At 45.8% G+C, this 16,737-nt stretch overlaps 1 protein-coding gene, 1 long non-coding RNA gene and 2 other non-coding genes across 7 annotated transcripts in view; 1 reads left to right on the forward strand and 3 right to left on the reverse strand.

The window, feature by feature from the left end:
- On the reverse strand, positions 1–11,110 carry LOC130291755 (uncharacterized). Of its 2 annotated transcripts, XR_008848024.1 has the most exons (9): positions 11,096–11,110; positions 10,657–10,829; positions 7,297–7,326; positions 7,076–7,118; positions 4,730–4,767; positions 3,027–3,070; positions 1,503–1,546; positions 907–982; positions 1–150 (listed from the first exon to the last, which is right to left on the reverse strand). It is a non-coding gene; the product is annotated as an uncharacterized LOC130291755 (long non-coding RNA). The 2 variants fall into 2 exon arrangements; XR_008848023.1 differs by lacking the exon at positions 907–982.
- On the reverse strand, positions 1,388–1,451 carry LOC130292203 (small nucleolar RNA SNORD52). Its single transcript, XR_008848111.1, has one exon. It is a non-coding gene; the product is annotated as a small nucleolar RNA SNORD52 (small nucleolar RNA).
- LOC130292204 (small nucleolar RNA SNORD52) lies at positions 2,915–2,978 on the reverse strand. Its single transcript, XR_008848112.1, has one exon. It is a non-coding gene; the product is annotated as a small nucleolar RNA SNORD52 (small nucleolar RNA).
- DDX39B (DExD-box helicase 39B) overlaps positions 10,791–16,737 on the forward strand; it is a 27,770-nt gene continuing 21,823 nt past the window's right edge. For 2 of the 3 annotated variants that reach the window (XM_056540945.1, XM_056540947.1), the window contains exon 1: positions 11,179–11,317. The gene's annotated coding sequence lies outside the window, so the exon portion shown is untranslated. Of the gene's footprint in view, positions 10,813–11,178; positions 11,318–16,737 lie in introns of those variants that run through there. The other variant, XM_056540946.1, reaches the window with a different exon arrangement.

A 16,737-nucleotide genomic window follows, 5' to 3' on the forward strand; every position in this document is an offset into this window, starting at 1 on the left:
TTTTATAGACTCCATTTATTAAGCACATAGTCAGGTGACATTTACAGACTCCTTTGTAGTCTATTACAGATCGGTTGACTCCTCAGTTGCCTCCATGTTTACAAGCTCCGACATTCAGGTTCCAGGGCTTTACAGACTGCAGGAAGGTACCTGTATTGAGAGAGGGAACATCAGATTTCTGTAGAAATAAATACATTAGGAACCAGGGCATAAGCTGTGTTTCCCAACCAGTGTGCCTTCAGCTGTTTCAAAACTACAAATCCCCGCCATGCCCGGACAGCCGAAGTTGAATGCCGCGTCTAAAGTGAAAGTAGAGCACTGCCGGTTAGCTCAGGGGGCTGTTTGGGACTGCCACAGCGAAATCTTGGCATCCCGAACAGCAGGAGGGTTCCCTACCTGCCTCCTCGCTGTCTGATCGCCGAATGACTGCTCAGTGCCCGAGATCCAGGCATGAGCAGTCAAGTGGCAGAATCATTGATCAATAGTTTCCTATGAGAAACCATTGATCAATGTAAAAGATCAGTGTATGCAGTGTCATAGCCCCCTATGGGAGCTATAACACTGCAAAAAAAATAAATAAAATAAAGTATAAAGATCATTTAACACCTCCCCTAATAAAAGTTTGAATCCCCTTAAAAAAACATGTGGTATCACCTCGTGTGGAAGTGTCCGAATTATAAAAATCTATCAATATAATTGAACTGCACGGTAAATTGGGTACGTGCAAAAAAATTCCAAAGTCCAAATAAGTGTATTTTTGGTCACGTATATAAAAAAAAAAGTGATTAAAAAGCGATCAATAAATCTGATCAATATAAAATGGTACCGCTAAAAACTTCAGATCATGGCGCAAAAAATGAGCCCTCTAGGGGTCAGAAGATGACAATTTTAAACGTATACATTTACCTGCATGAAGTTATGATTTTTCCAGAAGACAATATCCAACCTATACAAGTAGGGGGATCATTTTAACCGTATGGACCTACAGAAGAGAAGGTGTCATTTTTACCAAAAAATGTACTGTGTAGAAACTGCAGCCCCCAAAAGTTACAAAATGGCGTTTTCAATTTTTTTCTCACAATTTTTCTGTTTCACCGTAAATTTTTGGGGGTAAAATGACTTAAGTCATTACAAAGTAGAATTGGTGGCACAAAAAATAAGCCATCATATGGAATTTTAGGTGCCAAATATAAAGTTATGATTGTTTTTAAAGGCAAGGAGGAAAAAACGAAAATGCAAAAACGAAAAATCCCAACTCCCAGTCCTTAAGGGGTGAATACCCATCATGTGGATAGTAGATATCTTAGGATAACCCTTTATTGCAGCCTATGCACAGCAATGCATTTTATTTTGCTAGGACAGTATCCAAATTAACCCATGGAGGAGTGTGTCAGAGCGTTTACTAAGGCATCAGAGCATTCAGAGACTCTAGTCTTAGTGTCATCATTCACACTATCAGGTCACCTACAGGGCCACACATCCAGTATATATAGTCTACTTACCTCCAGTATACAGCCTGATCCTGTTGGAGGTAACAGTGCTGCACCTGCAGACACAATAAACAGCAACATTAACACTTAGTTAGAATTGGTCATACGACAAACCTATGAGCCACTATTTCCTTTGAATTCATTTTTATGACCCATTCATTGCCGGCCACTGAGGAATCCATGTTTATTCAAAACTACAACTTGCCCATCATGCCCTAGAACAGTGTTTCCCAACCAGGGTGCCTCCAGCTGTGGCCAAACTACAACTCCCAGCATGCCCGGACAGCCAACGGCTGTCCGGGCATGCTGGGAGTTATAGTTTGGCCAAAGCTGGAGGCACCCTGGTTGGGAAACCCTGTTCTAGAAACTACTGCAGCTGACAGGGCATATACAGGGGATTATAATTTTGCTACAGGTTTGAGGTGACTGCCATATACAGCAGTGATCTTGAAACTGGACCTACAGCAGTAGCACTACTACAACTCCCAGCATGCCCAGACAGCCAGTAGCTGCCCAGCATGCTTTGAGTTTTAGTTTTGAAACAACTGGAGATCCATAGGTTTAGACCACTGTGCTAGCAGGTTCCAGGACCAGACACCATTTTGGATTTAAAGGGGTACTCCTGTGGATTTTTTTTTTTTTTCATCAACTGGTGCCAGAAAGTTAAACAGATTTGTAAATTACTTCTATTAAAAAAAAAAAAAAAAAAAAAAAATCTTAATCCTTTCAGTACTTATTAGCTGCTGAATACTACAGAGAAAATTCTCTTTTTGGAACACAGCTCTCTGCAGACATCTGTCCAGAGCAGCATATGTTTGCTATGGGGATTTTCTCCTATTCTAAAATGGACAGATGTCAGCAGAGAGCACTGTGTTCCACAAAGAAAATTATTTCCTCTGTAGTATTCAGCAGCTAATAAGTACTGGAAGGATTAAAACATTTTTATAGAAGTAATTAATCTTTAACTTTCTAGCACCAGTTGATAAATAAATTAAAAAAAAGTTTTCCACTGGAGTACCCCTTTAAAGGAGTACTCTAGTACTTGACAATTTCAATCCACAGGGGTGATTGCAGGGACCCCAGCGATCTCCTGCCCTGCACCCCAGCTTTCCCCATGCACAAAGCTGCTTCAACTACCCTTTATGCCTCTATGGTAGAGTCTGAGATACAGCACTTGTTATCTCCAGCTCTCCCATAAAGATGTATGGAGGGGTGATCACTGTGCATGGGGAGAGCCAGGGCCCTGGGCAGGAGATCTCAGGGGTCCCAGCTGTCAGACCCCAACAATCTGACACTTATCCCCTATCCTGTAGATAGGCAATAAGTTGTTCAGTACCGGAGTACCCATTTACCACCATTCTGCACCTCCCCACAGACTACAACTCCCAGAATTCATTGTTCCATCCCCCCATTGGTTCTGTAGTGTGTCAGAGCGTTTACTAAGGCATCAGAGTATTCAGAGACTCTAGTCTTAGTGTCATCATTCACACTATCGGGTCACCTACAGGGCCACACATCCAGTATATATAGTCTTACCTCCAGTATACAGCCTGATCCTGTGAGGGAACACCCTGCTGCACCTGTGGACACAATAAAGAGCAATATTAACAATTGTAAAAACAAATTACTGTGGTATGACCGATTCCATGAGCCACTTATTTGCCATGAACCAGTCATTAAAGGGGTATTCCAGGAAAAAAAAATTTTTTATATATCAACTGGCTCCAGAAAGTTAAACAGATTTGTAAATTACTTCTATTAAAAAATCTTAATCCTTTCAGGACTTATGAGCTTCTGAAGTTAAGGTTGTTCTTTTCTAAGTCCTCTCTGATGACACCTGTCCCGGGAAACGCCCAGTTTAGAAGAGGTTTGCTATTGGGATTTGCTTCTAAACTGGGCGTTTCCCGAGACAGGTGTCAGAGAGGACTTAGAAAAGAACAACCTTAACTTCAGAAGCTCATAAGTACTGAAAGGATTAAGATTTTTTAATAGAAGTAATTTACAAATCTGTTTAACTTTCTGGAACCAGTTGATATATATAAAAAAAAAGTTTTACTGGAATACCCCTTTAACTCTATATATTGTTGCATCACTACAACTTCCATCATGCCCTAGAACAGGCATAGGCAACCTTCAGCACAGCAGATGTTTCAGACTACAACTCCCATGATGCTTTGGCAGCATTTCTACTCTAAAAAGAATTATGGGAGATGTAGTCCACAACATCTGCACTGCCAAAGGCTGCCTATGCTTGCCATAGAAACTACCACAGCCTACTCTTTTCCTCCTATATGGTGCCAGCCGGCAGCCTATAAGGGAGAATAAAGATAAGCGGCGCCCTCTAGCGATTGATCTCTGCAGATGGTTCCTTCAGTCCTGATACAAGATGGCTCCTGCCTGGGACCAAGCACACTATGATCAATGCAGGGCCCATCTGTAGCTACTAGAGATGAGCGAACTTACAGTAAATTCGATTCGTCACGAACTTCTCGGCTCGGCAGTTGATTACTTTTCCTGCATAAATTAGTTCAGCTTTCCGGTGCTCCCGTGGGCTGGAAAAGGTGGATACAGTCCTAGGAGACTCTTTCCTAGGACTGTATCCACCTTTTCCAGCCCACCGGAGCACCTGAAAGCTGAACTAATTTACGCAGGAAAAGTCATCAACTGCCGAGCCGAGAAGTTCGTGACAAATCGAATTTACTGTAAGTTCGCTCATCTCTAGTAGCTACATACCTTACAGTAGGGGGCAGCAGTGTATGAGTATAAAGGCAATTCTTGCCAGAGCTGCAATTTGGTACAGGGTCTGCCACATGGCACACTGCTACAGTATTTCTCAACCAATGTGCCTCCAGCTATTGCACAACTACAATTCCCAGCATGCCCGGACAGCCGTTGGCTGTCCGGGCATGCTGGGAATTGTAGTTGTGCAATAGCTGGAGGCACATTGGTTGAGAAATGCTGGGAATTGTAGTTTTGCAACATCTGGAGGCTCACAGCACTAGAAAATCCCAGGACCAGACTCCAGTTTGGATTTACCACTATTCTACACCACAGACTACAACCCTCATTCTCCATTCCTCCTGTACACCCATTGGTACTGGAGTGTGTCAGAGCGTTTACTTAGGCATCAGAGTATTCAGAGACTCTAGTCTTGGTGTCATCAGTCACACTCCATTGCAGACCAAGGGTCAGACATGACAGGAGGCTAATATGCGATATGAGGCTGGAGAGTCACATACCTTAACCTCTGCAGCACCAGATTACAGTCAGGATGAACCTATAAACAGAAAAGGAAGGGTTAATTTTAAATATTTACACCCCCAAATCTAATCAGAGCAAACCTGCATTCACACCTCGTTTTAATCCTATGGTTGCCGGTTCCGGTTGGAGGAGGGGGAAAAACGGGCGCTCCTGTACCCCAGTCGGAACAGCGCTGAAATCCATTTAAATTAATGAGCCAACTGGAGTCAAATGGTGACTCCGGTCGGCTCATTTTTGACCCACATGCTGGTTTCCTAACCGGACCTAAAACTGTAGTATACTATGGTTTTAGGTCCGTCACAAAACCCGATACGGGTCAAAAATGAGTCAATCGAAGTCACCAATTGACTCCAGTTGGCTGGGGTACGGGAGCGCCTGGTTTTTCCCTCCTCCAGCCGGATTCGGCAGCTGTAGGCTTAAAACGAGGAGTGAATGCAGCCTTAATGAGTACCTGTCACGAAATAAAACTTGGAATATAGTGTTACTTGTGTAAGTAGCAGACACTTTCCCATTCACTTGCCTTTTTAAACAGATCTGTCGATTAATTTTAATGTAATAGAAAAAAAAAAACGGCCACTAGGTGGCTCTGTTCTGTTCCCTGCTGGAATATAGTGAGTTTGGTCTACACCAGGCCTGGCAGGAGACCAAACTCAGGAAGTGCTTCTCTGCATGGAGCTTGATTGCAGCTTTCAGTGAGGCTGTGTAGCTGTCAAAGAGCCTGAGGTCTTCTATTCATTACAGCACTGCAACCATGTGAGGGCAGAAGTGGTCCCCCAGCAGGCTTCAGTGATGTCATGCATGCAGGAAAACACCCACTTTCTCCTGCTGGGAGACTGCACTGTGAGCAAGTTAGTTTAGAACAGTTTATGTTCCCTAACTACTCCTAACTCAGGCTATTTGGTGACAGGTACTTTTTAACTGGCTATTAGGGGCTGGGGGGGGGGTACTACAACTTCTAACAGCCCATGTGAGGCTGGGTTCACAGAACAGTTTCTCCCATACAGGAGCGCATACGGAAGAGGGGGGGGGGCTGGAACTAAAACCTCGCGCTCCCATATGTAATTTACTTCAATGAGCCGGCTGGAGTGAAACGTTCGGTCGGCTCATTTTTGCGCTTTTTCCCCTGGATCTAAATCTGTGGCCAACCACGGTTTTAGGTCCGGTTGTAAAAGTACATACTGCGCATAAATGAGCAATCCGGACCAAACGTTTCACTCCGGCCGGCTCATTGAAATAAATTACATACGGGAGCGCATAGAAAGGCATGTGGGAGTGCGAGGTTTTAGCTCCCCTGCCGTATGCGCTCCCGTATGGGAGAAAACGTGACGTGAACCAGCCCTAACACCTGAAAGCCGTTTTGTGACATCGTTTACACTGACTTATTCAAAAATCTGATTACCATGCCCCAGAGGAAGTTGTGTAGTTCTTTCCAGTCTTACCACAGTGCTCTCTGCCGACACCTCTGTCCGTGTTAGGAACTGTCTGGAGCAGGAGCAAATCCTCAAGCCTCACCTGCTCCGCACAGTTCCTGACACGGACAGAGAGGTGGCAGCAGAGAGCACTGTGGTCAGACCGGAAAGACCACCACAACTATCTCTGGAGCATACAGCAGCTGATAAGTACTGGAAGGATTAAGATTTGTTAATTTCTTTTAATTAAAAAAAAATAAATCCTAATTTAAAATGCAAGCTGTATTCTAGGAGATCAAGGTCTGCACAGGCGTGGTATTGAGTGTATCAGAGCGTTTACTTGAACTTCATGAGATATCAGAGACTCTAGTCAAGTGTCATCATGTACACTATAGAAACCGCCACATGCAGGACCTTTATAATCCCAGACTTTACAATGGTCTGGTGCAGGAAGAGGTGACAATTTAATCAGAGGCGGGGCTTAGGTCTGGTTCCCACCCCTGCTTAAACTGCACCAATAGACTCAAAAGAAAAGAAAAAAAAAAAAAACGATATTAAAGGGGTGTTTCACATGGTTTGTGCCCGTTTGACATACACATGAGAGCAGCCCCTGACATGTCTTTGTATGACTAGTCCCTGTGGTTTGCAGTTTTGTTGCAGCGCCATGGTCTTTGGTTCAAATCCCACCTAGGACACCACATATGCCTAGTACAAATCAAGAAACCTGACCCACACTAGACTCCAGTCCAGTGTTTTCCCAACTTGCATGCCTCCAGCTGTTGCAAAACTACAACTCCCAGCATGCCCGGACAGCCTTCGGCTGTCCGGGCATGCTGGGAGTTGTAGTTTTGCAACAGCTGGAGGCATGCAAGTTGGGAAAACACTGGTCCAGGCATCTCCCTGTAGTAGTCTCACCTCTGTCCATCACAGCGGAGCTCGGCACCATCCATTGCAGCTGCTATAAGAAGAGAATAGGTTAGCCACAGGGGGAGGGGGTGGGCAGCTGTGTCTGGGCGATGAGTGGTCCATCAGAACGCTGCGTGGATGACATCACAGGACGAGTCAGTGAGCAAGATCATCATGGTAGAGACCGTACAAGATGTGATGGACTGATGGAGGAGACAGCGCGCACTTACCATCTCAGGAGAACGGCCCCGCACCACGACCTGCAGGGCAAAACAGAACGTAGTCAGAGGGTGGAACATGTGACCCGCCTGTACCAACCTAATACAGGGGCACGGCCTTCATACAGATCCCAGATTGAGCTGTATCTAGCAGCCCCCCCAAACTACTAAGACTAAGCTCCATATCTTCCAGAACTATTACTACCAATGGGTCCTGAAACTTGTGCTCCAGATTTTGTAGAACTACAACCACCAACATGTCCATATCCTTTCGCTCCAGTTCTAACACAACTACAACTCCCATTATGCCCTGAGACTTCTGCTCCAGTTTTTGTAGAACTCTCACTCCAGAGCCTTCTGCTCCAGTATTAGCAGAACTACTCCCATTATTCCCCGAGACTAATGCGGCAGTTTTTACTTTCCCCATTTTACCATGATCCTTCCACTCCAATCCTTTCAGAACTACTACTCCCATCAAGCTGAGCATTCTGCTTCAGTTTTTGTAAAACTACTACTCCCATCATGCCCTGAGCCTTCTGCTCTAGCTGAGCTAAACCGCTCATTATGCTCCGAACCCGCTTTTGTTCTAGCAGAACTACTACTCCTACCATGTCCTAAACCTTCCACTCCAGTCATACCAAGACAGTTACCGTATATACTCGAGTATAAGCCGACCCGAGTATAAGCCGAGACCACTAATTTCAACCCAAAATCCCAGGAAAAGTTATTGACTCGAGTATAAGCCTAGGGTGGGAAATACCTCATCCCCCCCTGTCATCATCCAGACCCGTCATTAACATCCTCATCATCCCCTTGTCATCATCCCACACATCCCCCCTTCATCATCCCCTTGTCATCATCCCACACATCCCCTTATCATCCCACACATCCCCCCTTCATCATCCCCTTGTCATCATCCCACACATCCCCTTATCATCCCACACATCCCCCCTTCATCATCCCCTTGTCATCATCCCACACATCCCCTTATCATCCCACACATCCCCCCTTCATCATCCCCTTATCATCCCACACATCCCCCCTTCATCATCCCCTTGTCATCATCCCACACATCCCCTTATCATCCCACACATCATCCCCTTATCATCCCACACATCCCCTTATCATCCCACACATCCCCCCTTCATCATCCCCTTGTCATCATCCCACACATCCCCTTATCATCCCACACATCCCCCCTTCATCATCCCCTTATCATCATCCCACACATCCCCTTATCATCCCACACATCCCCCCTTCATCATCCCCTTGTAATCATCCCACACCCCCCCCTTCATCATCCCCACCCCCCTTCATCATCCCCACACGCCGCCCCCCCCCCCCCTTCATCATCCTCTTCTCATCATTCGCCCTCAGTGGTCTTCAACCTGCGGACCTCCAGAGGTTTCAAAACTACAACTCCCAGCAAGCCCGGGCAGCCATCGGCTGTCCGGGCTTGCTGGGAGTTGTAGTTTTGAAACCTCCGGAGGTCCGCAGGTTGAAGACCACTGCGGCCTTCAACATCATCCAGCCCTCCGCTCGGCGCTGGTCCGGTCCTGCAGGGCTGTCCGGTAAGGAGGTGGTCCGGTGAGGAGGTGGTCCGGGCTGCTATCTTCACCGGGGGCGCCTCTTCTCCGCGCTTCCGGCCCGGAATAGAGCCGTTGCCTTGACAACGACGCATCTGCGTCGTTGTCAAGGCAACGTGACTATTCTGAGGCCGGGCCCGAAGCGCTTAGAAGAGGCCTCCCCGGTGAAGATAGCAGCCCGGAACCACTATCCCACCGGACGACCTCCTCACCGGACAGCCCTGCAGGACCGGACCAGCGCCGAGCGGAGGTGAGTACTCAGAAGTAAAGGGGGTGAGAGGGGGCTGGATGATGTTGAAGGCTGCAGTGGTCTTCAACCTGCGGACCTCCGGAGGTTTCAAAACTACAACTCCCAGCAAGCCCGGACAGCCGATGGCTGCCCTGGCTTGCTGGGAGTTGTAGTTTTGAAACCTCTGGAAGTCCGCAGGTTGAAGACCACTGCGGGTGGGGGAGTTCACTCGAGTATAAGCCGAGGGGGGTGTTTTCAGCACGAAAAATCGTGCTGAAAAACTCGGCTTATACTCGAGTATATACGGTACCATAAGGCTGCATTCACACCACGTTTTGGCAATACAGTTCCCGTATCAGGTATTTGATGAAAACCAGACTAATCAAAACGTGTACAAATTAAGCCGTATACGGTTTCAAAAATGATGTCCAGTTGTATTCATTATAAGATAAATTTTTTTTTTTTTTTACTTTTCACTCCATTTTGGATAAAGTTTCACTTGTTTGATTGAATTTCCAAGAAATAAAACCCCGCAAAGTCAAAAACCGGAGGGAACTATACGCACACAGTTCTGTATGGTTCCCATTGACTCCTATGTCGAAAAAAAAGCTACAGGAAGAAAACTGACAAAACTGTACAGGATGCAAAACGGATGCAAATCTTTTGGCGTACAGTTTTCAATGGAGAGTCAATATATACGGTTTTCAATACAGTTCTGTACGGTTTTTACATTGAAAACGTATATGGGAACTGTATTGCATAAACGTGGTGTGAATGCAGCCTAAACTGGATGATGCATTTGACATACAGTTTACAATGCAGTTAATGCATATGGTTTTCTATACGGTTCTGTACAGTCTTTAAAGGGGTTCTCCAGTGCTTAAACATCTTCACGCCCCCTCCCGTAGGCTTGCATTGAGGGGCGGAGCGTGACATCACACGCCGCCCGCCCTGTAGTCGCCGGTAATCAGCCCCGGAGCCAACACGCTCCGGGGACTGATTACAAACGGGGTGCTGCGTGCATGATCCCGGGGGTCCCCAGCGGCGCGACTCCCACGATCAGGCATCTTATCCCCTATCCTTTGGATAGGGGATAAGATGTTTAAGCACTGGAGAACCCCTTTAACTTGAAACTGTAGCAATAACGCGGTGTGCATGCACCCTTATGTCTTGAGCTTTTTGCTCCAGTTCTAGCAACACTACAACACCCATCATGCCCCAGACCTCGAAGAACTACTACTCCAATCCCATCCTGATCCCCCCCACTCCAATTCATGCATAACTACAACTCCCATCATACCTCGGACATGGAGTTGTAGTTCTAACAGCCGAGCCGCTTGCAGAGTTCAGTCACATGACCAATTTCCACCAATCAGCACAACCGCTTATATCGCACACTAGTTCCATAAAACAGCAGAATCCCCTGCAGTCTGTCCACCAGAAGCGGCCGTATAGTACTATATCATTATTACTAATCCCTGTCCATTATACTCTACATAGACCACCACATAGCTGCTACACGACGGCCTCCCGCAGCGATATAAACTACACATTTACCGATAAATCGCAGGATGGCGGCGATACCGCTCAGACGGCGCAGGCCAACTGCATCGATCCTTCCTTCTCCCGCCATAACGGATACACAGGAAAGAACTTGCAACGCAGCGGGGCCCCTTATATATCATCGCTGAAGGCCCCCTCCTCACAGCGTAGGTCTGTCCTTTTAGCGCCTGATTTAAAATAATTCGAAAACAAAAATAGAGTTCAGCCTTGTAAATGTTCACTTGTAAAGCAGAAGACGTTTCAGGACCCTTCAAGCCGAGAAAGGCCAGGGTGGGTGCCTGCTGCCATAAGCAAACTTGTTAAAAAAAAAATCTATGTATTTTTATGTGCAGGCATTAATAAGGGCAGCCTTGGTTGGCAGACTCGATAAGGAGAGAAAGGGGGCCTTCTGCTGATTCCTAGTGAGTTTTGCCAACCAGCCTTTGCTTCTCACCGGAAGTAGAATTCCCTGACTGCCATAAGCAAACATGTTCAACAAATCAATGTATTTGTATGTGCAGGCATTAACGAGGGCAGCCTTGGTTGGCAGATGCGATAAGGTGAGAAAGGGGGCCTTTTGCTGATTCCAAGTGAGTTTTGCCAACCAGCCTTTGCTTCCCACCGGAAGTAGAATTCCTGACGTTGGCGCCTTTTGGAGAAGAAGGATATCGGTGAGGTAAGAGGGATATAATCCGCCCGGTATCTCCGCCATCCTGTTCCGTGTCGGTCCCCCAAGGCTCTTTGTGTGCCGTGAGGGGACCTGCCGTTATTTTGCACCCGATATTTCTGTCACCGGAGCCAGAATGGCGGCGGTGGGGAGACAAGATGGAGGCACCCTGGCCCTCCCGTCTATTATAGGCCGACATGTCGGCTCCTGTGAGGAGAACAGCGCCCCCTGGGTGTAGCTGCTCTGATGTTTCCCCAGCGCTGCGGTTCTTGTAGTTCCTCAAGGGCCGGATTTTTTTTTAATCAATCTTGGCGCTTCATTGTCTGTTGCCCCTAGCAACCAATCACAGCTCTGCTTTCATTTTACCACAGAAACTTGATATGTGAAAAGTGATCTTGGATTGGTTGCTATGGGCAACATAATACGTTTCCTTTTACAATCCACAGTGGATCTGGTGGGTGTGAGGCAGCGTGTCTCCATCTGTTGCAAAATTACAGCTGTCCGGGCATGCTGGGAGATGTAGTTTTGCAACAGCTGGAGAAACACTGTTTGAAAACTCTGCCCTAAGGCTAGGTTTCCACTTGGTTTTTCATCTTGTGTTTTTTTTTTTTTTTGGTGAAAAAAAGCGCTAGAAAAAACGCCGGAGCAATTTCCTGTGTTTGGTGTTTTTATTAATTTTTTTAATGGCGTTTTTTTTCATTTGTGTGGAAATTGCATTTTGGCACATTGGCAGTCTTTCCAGCCTTTCCTGGGAACCGCCCCTTTATTTTTTATTTTTTTTCCCACAGGTTAGAAAACATCCCCCAAAAAAAAGTTTAACTCCCAAAGGGTGAATCCTCGCATAAAAATTCTGCTGCGAAATTTTGTTTTTATTTATTTATTTTAGCGTGAAAATCGTACAGAATTCCGCACAGATTTTCCGCGTGGAATATAGGAGGAAACAAATTTATTTTTATTTTTTTTGCGCTGGACTACAACCACCAATTGGAATTTCCGTATTTTATTTTTCGTGCGGAAACCATTTCAAGCAAATTTTTTTTACCATTGACTTCAATGTACTTCTGCTCGCGTATTCCGTAAGAAGAATGAACATGTTCGTTCTTCTTGCAGAATGGAATTCTCCGAGCAGAATTTACGCAGTGTGAACAGTGCAGAGTAAAATACATTGAAGTCAATGGCAAAGCAGATGTTAATTATTTCTAAGCCGAAAATTCTAGAGGAATTACTCAGTGTGAACGTGCCCATAGACCTCTGTAGGAGGAAAACGCCACGATTTTGACAAAAAAAAACATGCTGCGATTTTTAAAACTGCCGAGGAGCTGAAATATGCCAAATAGAGTGAAAAAACGCAATCTGAAAAGCGTAAAGTGGAAACAGCCTAAGGGTCGGATTTTCTGCTGTCCCGTTAAAGTCAATGGTAGCAAAATCTGCACGAGTAAATGGACCCTTAGGGCCATACTTTCCGAGCGCAATTCCGCTTAAAAAACCAGTTGCAGTCGCCTCCCATTGTCCTTCTTTTGCACCGCTCACACTAAGGAATTTCTGTAGAGGACATTCGGACCACCAGACTCCGCCGAAAGAATATACCAGATTATTATTTCTGCGGAATCCGCTGGGAAATGCCTTGCTGTCTATTGAGATGGTGCGTTTTTCGTGCGGAATATCTCAGGAGAAGATTCCATATTCTGAAAGTGCCCTTGTGGTGCATCCACACCATGGTTTTTGGATACAATTTAGGAAACCCTATACACAGTTTTGAGGGTCTATGATTAACCCCTTAACGACGCAGGACGTAAATGTACGTCCTGGTGAGGTGGTACTTAACGCACCAGGATGTACATTTGCGCCCTATACGTAACCGCGAGCATTGGAGCGATGCTCGGGTCATGCGCGGCAGGTAATGGCGGATATCCGCGATCGCGCGGATGTATGCCATTAACCCCTCAGATGCCGTGATCAATACAGATCATGGCGTCTGCAGCATTGCGGACACTAAAATGGATGACCGGATCACCCGCAGCGCTGCCGCACGATCCGATCATCCAGAACGGCAGACGGCGGTCTCCTCACCTGCCTCCGCTGCCTTCCACAGGTACAGAGCAGAAGATGACCGATAATACTGATCAGTGCTATGTCCTATACATAGCACTGAACAGTATTAGCAATCGAATGATTGCTATAAATCGTTCCCTATGAGGACTATTAAAGTGTACAAAAAAAATGTATATACATATTTGGTATCGCCGCGTGCGTAAATATCCGAATTATTAAAATATTCAAATTTTTTTTTTATAAAAAATGTATTAAAAGTTTTATATCAGCAAATATGGTATAAATAAAAAGTACAGATCAAGTACAGCGCAAAAAATGAGCCCTCATACCACTGCTTATACGGAAAAATGAAAATGTTATAGGTCTTCAAAATAGGCGGATTTTTTTTTTTTTTAAGCGCAACAGTAATAGAAAAGTATGTTATCATGGGTATCATTTTAATCATATTGACCCAAAGAATAAAGAACACCTGTCATTTTTACCGTAAATTGTACGGTGTGAAAGGAAACCTTCCAAAATTTGCAAAATTGAGGTTTTCTCTTTAATGTTCCCACACAAATAGTATTTTTTTTGGTTGCGCCATACATTTTATGGTAAAGTGAGTGATGGCATTACATCGGACAACTGGTCGCGCAAAAAACAAGCCCTCATACTAGTATGTGGATGAAAATATAAAAGAGTCATGATTTTTACAAGGCGAGGAGGAAAAAAACGAAAACGTAAACAAAAAATTGTCTGAGTCCTTAAAGGGGTACTCCACCGCTAGACATCTTATCCCCTATTCAAAGGATAGGGGATAAGATGTCTGATCGTGGGGGTCCCACTGTCATGCCCCCTTCCATAGACTTGCATTGAGGGGGCGGGGCCTGACATCACACAGGGCAGAGTCTTGACATCACGATCTTCCGTCCCTGTGGTCTGGAACCAGAACCTCCAGCGGTTCCAGAAGCAGATACGGTGGGTGCTGCATGCTATATTGCGGGGGTCCCCAGCGGCGGGACCCCCCACAATCAGACATCTTATCCCCTATCCTTTGGATAGGGGATAAGATGTCTAGGGGGGGGAGTACCCCTTTAAGGCCCAAATGGGCTGAGTCCTTAAGGGGTTAAAGGGGTATTCCAGGAAAAAAAAAAGTGTGAATAGATCCTTAAAGTGTACCCGTCAGATCGAACGAAAAAATAATAGATTTTTAAATATATCACTCAGTACCTAATCCTGACCATGTACATCTAATTTTTTGTGTCTAGCACCTTTATTTATTTTTTTATTACCCTTTTAATTTAGCTCACTAGTCTGAATTCCTCTCAAAGGGAGGGGGCGTGGCCTCACTGTGCAGGTCTCCGCCCCCTCCCTCAGTATGCTGTCTGCTCACATCTCCCCTAGCATTAGCAAAACTACAGCTCCCAGCTTGTCCTCACTGACAGTAGCGGGACACAAGCTGACAGTGGGAGGATTTTTCCTCCAGCTCGGAGCCCTGCGCTCACAGCTGTCAATCAAGGAAGTGTGTCCATGACATAGGTGATGGCACATGGACACAGCAGGACTAGTATGTGTCCAAGCAGGCAGGGGGGGGGGGGGGGGGGCAGTTGTTTGACTGGCTTTTTCTGTATGAAATACTGAACATTTTCTAATAAATGCAATTGCAAAACCTTTTGGTTGTACATGCTTTACAACATATCAAAAGTTTTTGTACCTGACAGTGCCCATTTAAGGTTGTAAGACTGAAATGCGTCAGCCCTGATACGTTGTGTTTTTACGTCATGTAGTTTTGACTCATATTTTTATGGCTTAAGTTAAAGGAGATATATCATGGGTAAAAACTTCTCCATAGGATAGGGGATAAGTTTTAGATTAGAGGGGCAGACTGCCGGGACCCCCTGCGATTTCCTGTACGGGGTCTTGACACTCCCATAGAGATCTATGTAGGAGGCGTGTGGACCACCAATTTGTGCGGGGGTCGTAAAGTGCCCCTCCTGGGGAGAGCCAGGGGCCTGTACAGGTAGGGTCACATGTAGCGCATCCGCTGCATTTTTGATGCTGCAGATGTGCTACTGATTGTCCTTAGAGTGTGCCTCCTGCTGTGCCCACTTTGTCTGCTCACTTAATGATTTGCGAGTCGCTGCACGCATGTGTACTCACAGACATGGCGGTCGCTCACCCTGAGCTGGGCAGACAGCATCTGCAATGTCTGTGAGTACACTGCACATCCGCGCAGCGACTTGCAGATAACTGTGTCTGCTCTTAGCAGCGGATTGCTGCTAGGAGCAGACAAAGCGGGCACAGCAGTAGGCACACTCTAATGACAATCAGTAGCGCATCAGCATCATAAAATACACTGCGGATGCGCTAGTTTTGAGCCTACCCTTAAGGAGGTATCCAGACCCCCTTGAACTTGTTTATGGAGTCAGACCTCACAACATCATGTGGCAGAGAGTTCCATAGTCTCACTGCTCTCACAGTAAAGAATCTCTGTCTGTGATTATGGTGAAGCCTTCTTTCATGTAGATGTAGTGGATGCCCCCTTGTCATGGTTATCGTCCTAGGTATAAAAATATCACTAGAAAGATCTCTGTACTGTCCATTCATATATTTGTATATTGTGATCAGATCTACCCTCAGACGTTTTTTCTCTAAAACGAAATAACCCCAAGTGATAACCTGTCTTGGTGCTGTAATCCCCCATACCATTAAAGGGGTACTCCGCTGGTTAAAAAATGAAAATAAATGTGCCAGAAAGTTAAACAGATTTGTAAATTACTTCTGTTTAAAAATCTTAATCCTTCCAGTACTTATCCGCTGCCGTATGCTCCAGAGGAAGTTCTTAACTTTTTGAATTTCTTTTGTCTGACCACAGTGCTCTCTGCTGACACCTCTGTCCATTTTAGGAAATGTCCAGAGCAGGAGAGGTTTGCGAACACGCTCTGGGGACTGATTACAAATGGGGTGCCACGTGCAAGAACCCGGGGGTCCCCAGCGGCGGGACTCCTGCGATCAGGCATCTTATCCCCTATCCTTTGTATAGGGGATAAGATGTGTAAGCACCAGAGTACCCCTTTAAAGAATTTATCTGCCCAGTACCTTTCAGGCCCCCGTTCACACTGCGGAGAATCTGCACAGATTCCGACTTGCACCACAAGCCTATTTATTTTACTGGGATTTGCAGTGCTCGGTTCACACTTCGGAAAGTCCAGTTTTACGGGGCAGCTTATGTCCGTGGCGATTATGGATCATTTCTGTTACATAGAGAAGAACCTTATTGAAGTTCCTTAGTGTGAATGTACCCTAGCTGTGGCATCTTCACTCTGAGGATCCCTACAAGGGATTTAAAGGAGTACTCCGCTGCTCAGCATTTTGGAACAAACTGGAGCTGGGAGCTC

This window comes from Hyla sarda, chromosome 9, assembly GCF_029499605.1.
Source record: "Hyla sarda isolate aHylSar1 chromosome 9, aHylSar1.hap1, whole genome shotgun sequence".
NCBI classification, from domain to species: domain Eukaryota; kingdom Metazoa; phylum Chordata; class Amphibia; order Anura; family Hylidae; genus Hyla; species Hyla sarda.